The sequence below is a fragment of the Phyllopteryx taeniolatus genome, chromosome 7 (genome assembly GCF_024500385.1).
Source record: "Phyllopteryx taeniolatus isolate TA_2022b chromosome 7, UOR_Ptae_1.2, whole genome shotgun sequence".
NCBI lineage: Eukaryota > Metazoa > Chordata > Actinopteri > Syngnathiformes > Syngnathidae > Phyllopteryx > Phyllopteryx taeniolatus.
The window spans coordinates 12,618,358-12,630,691 of record NC_084508.1 but is presented as its reverse complement, the minus strand read 5'-3'; the positions used below and the strand labels follow the sequence as shown (position 1 = coordinate 12,630,691).

The following is a 12,334-nucleotide window of genomic DNA, read 5'->3' as shown; positions in this document are numbered from 1 at the left end:
TGTGGAGTTTGCATGTTCTCCCCGTGCCTGCGTGGGTTTTCTCCGGGCACTCCGGTTTCCTCCCACATCCCAAAAACATGCATTAATTGGAGACTCTAAATTGCCCGTAGGCATGACTGTGAGTGCGAATGGTTGTTTGTTTCGATGTGCCCTGCGATTGGCTGGCAACCAGTTCAGGGTGTACCCCGCCTCCTGCCCGATGACAGCTGGGATAGGCTCCAGCACGCCCGCGACCCTAGTGAGGAGAAGCGGCTCAGAAAATGGATGGATGGATGGATGTTTTGAACTTCGAAAAATAGATTGTGTAGAAAATGAACTTTCCCAGCTCTTTTTGTGTGATTGTTCAGGTTTTGTAGCACAGATAACAGTGTAACAAGAATTCAAATCGGCAAGCCGCCATGTAAACGTGACCATGCAAGAGTCAGCAGAGCGGTTCTGTTGATCGTTGATGCTGTGCTTGCTCGCTTCAAAATGTTTCGGTTAATTGTGGCGTGTCACATTGATGGCATGCCAGTCCAAATAGAGAAGAAGCTCCGCCTCACACCGAATTGTGTGACAGTGCCACTTTTTTTGTTTAATAAGCATTCTAAATGTAATTAATTTCATACAGAGCAGTGAGTCAAATGCAAAATGAATAAACTCATTAGTGCAACTGTATTTTGCTAGTAATTTCCTGAGTCTGATCTGCATCTGCCTGACTTTGCTCCTGCTGCCTCTCCCTGTCCTCTCTCTGACATGTGGCATAGCAGACCTCTCAGAATCAGAATCATCTTTATTTGCCAAGTATGTCCAAAAACACACAAGGAATTTGTCTCCGGTAGTTGGAGACGCTCTAGTACGACAACAGACAGTCAATTGACAGAGAACACTTTGGAGACAGAAAGACATTGACAAAAAAACAAAACAGTCACTGAGCAGTAAGGGGTTGCTAGTTATCTGGTAATGCCGGCACATTTTTTTTTTTTTTGAGAATTGTGCAAAAAGATGCAGAGTCCTCTAGCACTCGACCCCAACAGGAAAACCAAGGGCACCCATTTTACACTGATGGACTAATGTCGGTTTTGAGTATTACACTGCCATTGGAGGTGATATTGGACGTTTAAAAAAATGCTATGTAGCTTACCTAGGCGGAGCTACAGGAGGATCTAACAAAGCAATTTTGGCATCCAGCAGCTTAATTTTCTCATCCAAATCCTTCAAAACAAATGCTTTTACCGACTGTGACTGTTGTTTTGTTATACGTGAGATAAAATGTCAGCAGGCGGTCTATTGTTGTCATTTCCTCCAGGTTACTGCTCTGAGGTTTGTGTTCTCTTCCAAACACAATTTTCCCACAAATGTCTCACTGGACTGCTGCTGCTGTTCATGTGACATGAACGTGATCTTAATCCAGGAGAACACCTGCAGATACAAGCTTGTTTTCTCTTTCTTATTATGTAAATTATACATATATTGCTGGAAAATGGAAATAAGGAAACATCCATACAATATTTACATAACTACTTCTGCAAACCAATAGAGAGAATATTGTACTGTGAGGTAAAATGACAATTTAAAAAGAGCAATGTTTATGTTTGCATTCTCAGATCTCACCATTATTATCTTTCTCTTCTGATTTGTCTCATCTAGTAATGTACAGTATTCTCTCAATATTGAGACGCAAATATTGTCCTTATATATTCAAACTTCAACAGTTACTTACAGTTTCAAACCAACAGAGAGCAGCAATGTACCATGTCTTTTTCCTAGGTCCACAAGTCATTGAGTTAAATCATTTCCGCTATATTAGCGGTTTCCTCATAACTGTGGTTTAAATGCCAACTGTGTGCACAATTGGCCAGCGAAGCAATTTTATATACGTAGTTAACACTTTGAAGGTAGAAAAATAAATGATCAATAAACAAGAGCAGTCAGTGAGCACAGACTTGCCAAGATTTAGACACATCATTTTGGTTATTAAAATGTAAAATGTTCATAAATATTTTTTGTTTTTCCCATTATAATTATTTTAAGTCATTCATTCGTTTTATTTCGAAGCTTTGAGAATTTACTTTAATAGACTGTATTTCATTTTATTTATCAAATATTAAAATGTTGCCCATAAGGAAGATTGTAAATTTATTGAATTTACAAAATTATATTTTCACACGTTATTAAAAAAAGGGATTTTATGTAATTTTGTGATTTTTATTTAGTCCCATTAGCAACAAAGTGCTTTCATTTTATTTTATTTATCAAATTAATATTTTTGACCAATTAAGATGATTTTATAAAATAGAACATCCAAGGGATTTCTTTTTTTGTTCGAGATACATTGTTGAGAAAAATTACTGCTCAAAAAAAAAATAATTGTAGGTTGATTTGTCAATCCAGTCCAATGCAAACAAACAAATCCATAAAACGATGCAGATGCATCACAATTACATGAAGACAAATAAAGGAGAAAAAAGCCAATCAGTGAAATAATTGTTCCTGTGTGATTCTCCTGATTGCAACTGTTGTGTCCAAGTTTGTCATCAAGTCATCTGTGGATTACATTCATGTGGGGGAGCACCATACAAGCGGGCACAAACTGGAAAAGTAATTTTATTTGGCAGCCATCACTGCCGGTAATCCACCCAGTTGTGCTGCTGTCACTCACTCGGCGAGATTTGTCACAGCATGAGATGTTATTGTGTTTATTCCAAGAGCGCCCAGCTTTGTTTGTTAAATATTTTACCAACAGCCAAACGCTAATGCATTCACGTCACCGTTCCCCTTTAAAAAAAATATATATTTAAAAACAAAAATAATAATAATAATTAAATAAAAAATGGAGGCCAGTTTTCGTCAGGATAAATAGTCAGTGGCATTTGTGTAATTGGTGTCATTGTGTGCATGCATTAGGGGTACAAAATAGAGCGAGTGTAAACGTGTGTGTGCATGCGTGCATGTGTGTGTACGCCAAGGATGCTGAAGAAAGATGCGCGTGAGGAAGCACAACCTAGAAAAATTTAAACGCGTTACATGCAAAAGAGGATGTCAAAAGATCCCTCTGAACAAACACTTCCAAAAACACTGTAATGTGCATGCCAGGTCAGTAGGTGGCGATATCATTTGACTCTGTTAGACGCAGTAGCGATATAGTAAATGTACACACTTGGCGTTACAGGCACAAATACTACCATAGTATGTCCATACATTTCCAAATATTTGCTTTAAGGGTGTACTCACTCTTGAATCTAGTTCTTTTCTAGTTTTTGTTTACTTACATTGTACACAGTGGCAGTTTGCATTGAAGAAGTATATCTGTGCACATATATACTACAGTATATATACACATTAAATATATAATGTATAGAAATATACTGTATATACAGATTATATACAGAGTGGGAAAAGCCTGATCAACTAATCGAAGTTGGGTTTCAAATATTGTACAATTCAAGAGAATCCTATGCTATGCTTCTGTCACACTTCATCCTCATTCTTTTCATTTCATCTTGGTTAACATGACTGTGTTTGCACAATAAATGTATGAACATCAGCCCTAACTCATACCCACAAAATGAATTGTGCTGGCAAGAAACGCCACTGTATGTACAGCCACTGTATCAACCTTTAGAAGTTCCTCCTCATCTGTGATAGTATTGGGAAAAAGGTCGAGCGGGAATACACTGGTAGACCAAGGAAATTGGGTGCAGCAGATGAAAGTGTCATCAAGTTGACTTCCCTTTGAAATGTGGTGATGTGAAGCTGCAGCACCAGCTCTCGACTGACAGAAGCCAATTACAGGCCAAAAAGCTATTCCTCCACGGCGGAAACAGATCGCAGCAACTCGCCTATTCGTGAAAAGACTCGAGAAAAACTGGGGCGCACAAAAATGCCACTGTGGACTCTTTAGGGAGAGTGAAGCGTTGCACAGTGGAGACGGGGTGTTAACACTGAATATTCAGGTTTATCCAGAATTGAATGACAACTAGCCACAACATCCATCCAGATCCACTCAAAGAAAGACAAGGCATTGGTGGCAATTTTTTTATTGGGGGCAGTGCCCCACCCGATCCAACAGTTAGCACTGTGACAAAACATACCAGTTGTGCCAACCATGTCAAAGCTGTCAGAAATACATCACGTTGTAAAGGGGACTGATTATGAAAAAAATGACTTTTTATTTGCACTGATGGTGTAGTGGTACACTCGCATGACTTTGGTGCGGGCAATGTGGGTTCATTCCCATTCAGTGACGGTGTGAATGTGAGTGCGAATGGTTGTCCGTGTCTCTCTGTGCCCTGCGACTGACTGGTGACTAGTTCAGGGTGTAGTCTGCGTTTTCCCCGAAGTCAGCTGGGATAGGCTCCTAACCAGGATAAGTGGTGTTGAAAATGGATTGAAATTGACTTTTTAGTTGCTTCTAAACATAATTTGAGTCTATGAAGCGCCTGTCCTTCCATCAAGTGTGAAATTCCAAAACCAAACTAATCTTTTGTTGTCCGCCCTATTTCTCTGAAAATGTGCCTGTAGAGAGATGTTCTGAAACTCAGTCAAAATTTGTACATAGTTACCACCCTCACAATAAACCTCTCTGCCCATGAATTGGTAGCTAGGCTAGGTGATGATCCGCCACTGTCCGAAACACGAGTGTAGTAACACTCGAGACTGGTCTTAGTCTTGAGACCAGTCTCGAGACCACATTTTGAAGGTCTTGGACTTGTCTCAGACTTTTATTTATTTATTTATTTACTTACTTTTAATTACTTCAATTCACGTGTTACCATGTTTTTTTGTGGGGGGTTTTTTATACACCGGAAAAAGGGGGCAGTGTCCCGCCACATCTAGTAGGTGGCACTGTAACAAAAATGCAATTCCTAGAAAGATAGGGATTTCATTTTATTTATCCATCAGTTGTGTGTGACCAAATACAATGGTATGGAATGGACACATGCCTACCCATCACGGGGGTTAGATTCCGAACCCGAAGTAAATTCCGCGATGTAGCATCCATGTTTTTTTTTCTTTTACATATTTTAAATTATATGAATCTCTCCAGTCCCACACTTATTAATGTTTCCATTACTCTTATTAAACTCTACTGTACTCATAAACATTTCCTTTACCCTTAAACACGTTTTATAGTCTTAAACATACATAATATTAATGTTTAAAATGAAGGTACTCACCATTAAAGTTGATGCCAATTGTACTGCGGCAAGAGCATTGTGGCAGATATTATTTTCGTCCTTCTTTATGAAGCGGACTGAAGATTCATTTATGCCATAATGGCTACGGACAGACATAAACTTTGTGCCGATCTGCCTTTTATTCACTCGGTCGAGAAGTTCCATCTTTACTGCGAGATAGCTGCTACTTGCTAGCATCTTGCTCCGCCGCTAACTGCCAGCTAGCAGATAACTTGTTTGGGCGGCATTGTAGGGCTTGACATAAAGTATTGTAACGTCTTCCAATGATAAACAGCGAGACGTCAGTCCATTTATCTCACATTTATCGATAACGTAACGAAACACGGTTACCGTGAGACATACACAGTCAACAAACTCTCTCGGTTTTGCCCACAGGCACGGAGAAGCGATGAGTTCATAAATACTCGGAATTATCAGTGCTCAGCACAACTGAGCTTTTGTACTGGACTGTACAGGTTTTTTATTCTTTGTAATCCATGTTTCAATAAATTGTCATTTGTCCCCCCCTCCATGATTTGGCAGGTAAAAAAAAAAGCTTATTTACCACGACAATTTAAAAAATATGTAATTATCAGCAATATGAATACGATTTGGCGGCACGGTGGTCGACTGGTTAGAGTGTCAGCCTCACAGTTCTGAGGACCCGGGTTCAATCCCCGTCCCCACCTGTGTGGAGTTTGCATGTTCTCCCCGTGCCTGTGTGGGTTTTCTCCGGGCACTCCGGTTTCCTCCCACATCCCAAAAACATGCATTAATTGGAGACTCTAAATTGCCTGTAGGCATGACTGTGAGAGCGAATGGTTGTTTGTTTCTATGTGCCCTGCGATTGGCTGGCAACCAGTTCAGGGTGTACCGCGCCTGATGACAGCTGGGATAGGCTCCAGCACGCCCGCGACCCTAGTGAGGAGAAGCGGCTCAGAAAATGGATGGATGGATGAATACGATTTCGAAAAATCCGCGTTGCACTGCATCCGCAATAGGCGAACCGCGATATAACGAACACCGAGGCGAGAGGGGTAGTGCCCCAATAGATCATGCAGGTCGCAGGTTGATGAAAAATACCAATCCACAAAAAACAGGGATTTTATATTTTAGATCTATTTTTTTAATGTGTGTATTTGCACCACCAATGTTATGGAATAGAAGTACTACTATCCCTTATATTAAAATAAAACATTTTGGCAGCGACATTGGGGTAAAGGTGCAGTGCCCGACCTGATCTGGTAGGTGGCACTGTGATGAAATTACTCATCCTAGGAAAGCAAAGATTGAGTGTATTTCATTTATTTCTGATTTATAACTGATTTACGACTTTTTGTGCAAAAATCTGAAAGAAAATCCTTTTTTTTTTTTTTCAATGGCAATGTCCCAGCTCAAATTATCCACAAATAACCCACAAAGAGGCACAACAATATGTGGCTCAGGTTGCTAGGTTACTGACGAACAATGTTTCACATGCAAACATAAATGAGGGATGTGACAATTTGGACTGGATGACGTAATTTGACCCTTCTGAAAAATTCTGAATAGTCCTTAAAAAAAAAAGATTCTTGTTTTTCAATAACTCCATTATAGTTCTTTTGTAGACTATTGCCGAATGAATGGAGACAGTCAGTGGAGGAGGCAACATCAACAACATGGGTGTTGTGGCCCAAATCAATGCAACAAAACAGCTCAATACACAGCAGGGATTTGCTTGTCCTGTTTTAAAAGCAAAGCCTTGCCTCTCCTGTTGCGTTTTTGTGTCACCAATATGCTCAACTATGTTCAATATTAGTTGTTCAATGTAGTTCAATTATCACCTAAGGTCACCATTTGAAAGTGTTTATAGACAAATCAATAATCTGTGACAGGAGTGAGGGAAATCGCTTGAAACACGTCATGTATCTGGATCACCGGATAACTTTATTATCATGAATGGGTTATCACTGAATTAGAAAGTCTTTGTGAAAAAAAAAGAAAGGAAAAAAAATCTATATGCTACCAGAATAAAGTCAGAATCTTCCAAAAATAAAGAAAAAAAGAAATATAGTAATCCTATTTGAATAAAGTTTTTATTCAAGAGGAAAATTGATGGAAAAACTATTCTTAGAAGGAAAAAAAATCATAATATTATGAGAATATTGTATTTCTTCAAGAAAATAAGTAATTTTTTTAAGGAGGCATAAAATTACAAACATTAAGTTGTATTCTTTTTTTTTTAAGGAAGACTACTATGAGAATAAAGTCATTATATCAAAAATTGTTGTTCTTTTAGAGGAATAAAGGCATCTCACCAGAGTCAAGTACAGCATATATTTTTTAAAATAAAAAGTCATAATAAGTAGTTCTTTGAGGGGGAATAATATAATAAGAATAAAGTTGTATTTCTTAAATAATAAAGTTTTCTTTTTTGAGGAAGAAATACATATTATAATCCAAATAAAAACACAAATTAGGAAAAACTGCAAAATCTTACAAGAACACCGTTGTATTTTTTCCATCCATCCATTTTCCAATCGCAGGGCACATACAAACAAACAACCATTCTTACTCACATTCACACCTACGGGCAATATAGAGTTGTCAATTAACCTACCACGCATGTTTTTGGGATGTGGGAGGAAGTTGTATAATATATTAGATATTAATATATTATTGTCTAAAACAAAAACAAATATTCTTGTAAAATGAAAGCTAAAAAAAGCAACACCTTTATTCTAGTTGTTCTAGCAGTTATTCTAGTTCTTTTCAGTGTGACCCTAACACTCCTTTGTACAGAATCAATATGATAGAAAATACAAGTATAAGTGAAAATAAAATTATGTGAAAAAAAACAGTCACCAGTCGAGAGGTACCAACCGGTCTTTTGAACTCAGCATTCTAGCCATCTTGGATTACATAAAATTGAAACTCAACGGGCTTCATGTTTGAATCCATAACAATAAGCCCTGAGAAAAATTTGCCGGCTTGTGAAATGCACTAACTAAAACTATTTTTTTGTGAATAGAAATTATTGACAAAAGAGTAGACTCAAATTTCAGCCTCTACATAACCAGCAGAGGATGTTACTTTTTTTGATGTGATATGAAACATACACATATTTCCCTTAATTACATTAAGTAACAAACATTTACAGCATTATTTACTTAAACCTAGATTCAAACCCATAACTTCAGGAATGTGAAGCAGCTGTGCTAACCACCGTGCCACCTCTTCAGCAATGCCTTAAACTTATTTTTCCAGAAACTTTTTCACTTTCTGACAGTACGAGGAACTTCTTTGAGCACCAACACTGAGACTCTTACCGTGTGTGACATCACACGTATCAGAGAAGTTGCTCAGCCTTGAAGTTGAGGCCAACTTACATGAGAGAGTTGATGCAAATGAGCGCATCGACCGGCTGCAGTGATCCTCCCACGACACCATCTTGTTGGTGTACGAGATTTTTAGTCTTTTCACCCCCCGACATTTATGGAGCAGCTTTATCAAAAATAGAATCAGCGAGCTTACAAGAATGATTGCAAGGTGTTGATAAATATAGTGGTAATCAGTCTTACTTGAAATATATATATATATTTTATGTTTCCTCATACAGTATAGGGACCAGGAGTGTTTATGTGCTGAAATGAAGAGAGTAGTATGCATATGTTAGAAGTAAGGCAATTATTTGAGAAGAGGCCTGCATTTTTAAGATGATATCAAATAATATTTACTGTATGATTTTGTCATGTCATGTAACTGGAGCCTATTCGAGCTGACTTGTGACTGCCTTACCTCAACTCTTGACATCTGGATTTTGGCCTGTTTTACTTCTGCTTCTCTTCCCTCCTCACCTCCGAGAAGGTGCCATGTGGCGATGAGTGAAGCGAGGCTGTTGCTGTAAGGATTCTACATTGACTGACCAGGACTGGTCCTGATGACCACTTCCCTCCGGTACTTCATTTCATGAAATGGACTCACGCTATTTAGATTAACGTTGTACAACATCATATCATGTGATAAATGTTGCCGACTTGGCATCGTTTGCAGCCTGGTCATCCTGGAAAGGGGATCCCTCCATCTGTAATCCCTTTTCAAAGCCCCCCCCCCCCCGCACCCAGCACCCCCAAATGAGTTTTTCCTAATCCGGATGGGAGGTCTAAACCAGGGGATGTTGTTGTTGTTTTTTTGTTTTTTTTTATGAACTGTGGGTTTGTGAAGCCATTTGAGACTCTTTTGTGATAAGGACTATATAAATAAACTTAAATTGACTTAACTTTGGATGAGAGTACTCCCAGAACTGGTCACAGGGGCATATAGACAAGCAACCATTCACACTTACCTTCGCACATTGGACAATTAGGAGTCTTTAATGAACCTTTCCAAGTTTTTGGGTTGTGGGAGGAAAACCGCAGGAACTGAATCCAGGAACTTTTGACCGTGAGGCAGATGTGCTCATCACTAGTCCACTGTGCTGCCTGTACATACAAACTGCAATACAAAGATGAAACAAAGAACGTATTATAAAAGTGGAGTGTTAGCTATTGGTACATAGTGTACATTGTTCATAAATTGTTTAAAATGCATACTGTAGTAAAGCCAGATGCAATTCCGAATGACCGGCTGGGAGCTCTCCCGTAAAAGTATCGTATCCGAGAGGTCTTAACAGCGCGCCACAGTTGTCAGACTGGCATTTCGGGTAATAAATGGCATTTGCGTCTCAGCATCTCTACATCTCGGTGTGATGTTGTTTTCCAGAGGCTCCAAAAGGCTCGTTAGCATATTTGTATCCCAACTTTTAATTAGGAGGCTGTTGCCGTTTGACCTTCATTTTACATATCTGGGATGAAACGACACAGAGAGTGATGCTCTGATGGCGAATTGGGAGCTCGCTGTCAAATGTCACATCAAGTCATCATCGACAGCCAGGCTAACAATGGAGTCATTATGCATGATTTCCCCTTGTCCTTTAGCTACCGTCAGGAATCCCTCAGGAAGTGAGACATCTGCCATACAGTAAATGCACTGTAAATCGTGTTGTAGTAAGTCAAATTGCTTGACAGCTTCCTCCTAGACACCTTTCAATGAATATTTCACACTTTTTGAGGTCAACCTGCTCACCTCACATTTGGAAGGAGAGCCGTCTCGGAGGGAATAAGCGCGCAGGATGCAGTGCAAGATGCATTGCGGGGAAAAACCGCCTCGCACACACAGTCCATGATAACGCCGCACTGAACGGAGCTCGATTATGAAGCGCAAATAATCACCCAACTCATATATTTGATCGTATTTGGTGTTTGAGATGTGGAAGAAGAGGCAATGTTTAAAGCTTTTTCCGACTTTTCTTGAGCCAATGCACATACGTGAGGAAAATCCCGTGGTATACCACCAAACAAAAATGTCAAAGAATGTATATTGAAATAATGATGATCTTGTCTCATTTTACTCACAAATGTGCTTACTCAAAATGACATCTGGGCCTATTTACTGTAGATGATCACAAAGTCAGTATTCTGGTGTCTTTTGGGGGATACACAGGTTAATTGCACCGTCTTCCATTTAGGGAAACGTCACCTACATAGACACATGAACAACGATACATTATTTGCAGTAAATAAATAATACAATAACATTTCCAGACCAATTAAGGGAAAATGGATAATTTCCCATGGCACACCTGATGAAAAAGTGCGGCACAGTGGTTGGGAATTACTGATCCAAGGAACCTTGTTTGGTTCCTCGGAGTAGGTGTTTAAAATTGATGCTGCTTCTGTTAAATGGGAGTGTGCAAAAAAAATACTCGTAACAGCCAAGTTTGACGAGCAAAACATGTGTGCGGTGACCTGCACACATATATACCTCTTTTTGATTTTTAAGAAACCGTGGATAACATCGGCTTGTTTACAGTGCATGATCTCGTGCACATCAGAGAGGGATGTGGCTTTGGCTCGAGACTCAAGAGGGAAGGGATTTAGTGAAGTGAGGCCACCCAGAGTGCTTAGCTTAACATTGAGCTGGAGAGGTGTGATACTTGCTTTAATGTTAATAAGTAAAACCTGAGTTTACAACGTACACTGACCTCAAACTGGAAAAACGAAAACTTTAAACATAATAAAATACTTCTACGGAGTGTTATGATGTTTTGGGAGAAGAATTTGTTTTCATGTCTTAGTGCTAGAAACCCAAACAAGAAAGTGCACATGTACTTGAATTGGGGGTTTCATTTAAAAGCACTGCTTTCATTTCTAGCTCATGCAGTTGTTGCAGAGCCCTTTGGAACCCTCTTCTAGGACATAATAAAGCACTTAGGTAATGGTTTTTTTTCTTTAATGGCTTGACTAGTCCAGGCATGACACTGTGACTTCTCACTTTGTGCGGAGACATCTTGGTTATTCCTGTTTTTCACTTAATTGCAGGCCTATTCTATGACCTCCATGTTCATATCACCTGGTGACACTTGCTGCTGCCTCCTCCTACGTGTTCTGGCAACGCTCTCAAGTTAAATGTGGAAACACGCATTTGCTCCGTCTAAATTCTACCTCTGCCAAGGAGGTTATGTTTTTCCCGCTTCACTGTTTTGTCAGGCTGTTGATTCATCTGTTTGTCTTTTGATAGGGTTACAAAAAAAAAAAATGTTTACCACTTTGTGCATGTGGTTAAAACATTTCACCACCTCAGGTTTTCTTACAATTAGGCGGAGGTGCCGAAGTGGGAGCCATGAAAAAAGCAATTACATTTATATATATATCCATCCATCCATCCATCCATTTTCTGAGCCGCTTCTCTTCACTGGACCCTATCCCAGCTATCATCGGGCAGGAGGTGGGGTACTTCCTGAACTGGTTGCCAGCCAATCGCAGGGCACATACAAACAAAGAACCATTCGCACTCACATACACACCTACGGGCAATTTAGAATTGTCAGTTAACCTAACTTGCATGTTTTTGGGATGTGGAACGAAACCGGAGTGTGTGGAGAAAACCCACGCAGGCACGGGGAGAACATACAAACTCCACACAGGCGGGGCTGGGGATTGAACTCCGGTCCTCAGAACCGTGAGGCAGATGCTGTAACCAGTTGTCCACCGTGCCGATATTTATATATATGTTAGGTGTCATTGTCACTGTCTGTACCACGTCTTGGTTACCAGTCATGTTTTGTTTCCAGTTTTAGGTTTATTCAAGTGTTTTTG

The 12,334-nt window shown here is 39.5% G+C and overlaps 1 protein-coding gene across 5 annotated transcripts in view; it reads right to left on the bottom strand.

The window, feature by feature from the left end:
• Nucleotides 1-5,572, bottom strand: part of celf5a (cugbp, Elav-like family member 5a) — a 324,659-nt gene extending 319,087 nt beyond the window's left edge. For all 5 annotated transcript variants that reach the window (XM_061778627.1, XM_061778628.1, XM_061778631.1 and 2 more), the window contains exon 1: nucleotides 5,160-5,572. The gene's annotated coding sequence lies outside the window, so the exon portion shown is untranslated. The remainder of the gene's footprint in view (nucleotides 1-5,159) is intronic.
• Nucleotides 5,573-12,334: the final 6,762 nt, after the last annotated feature.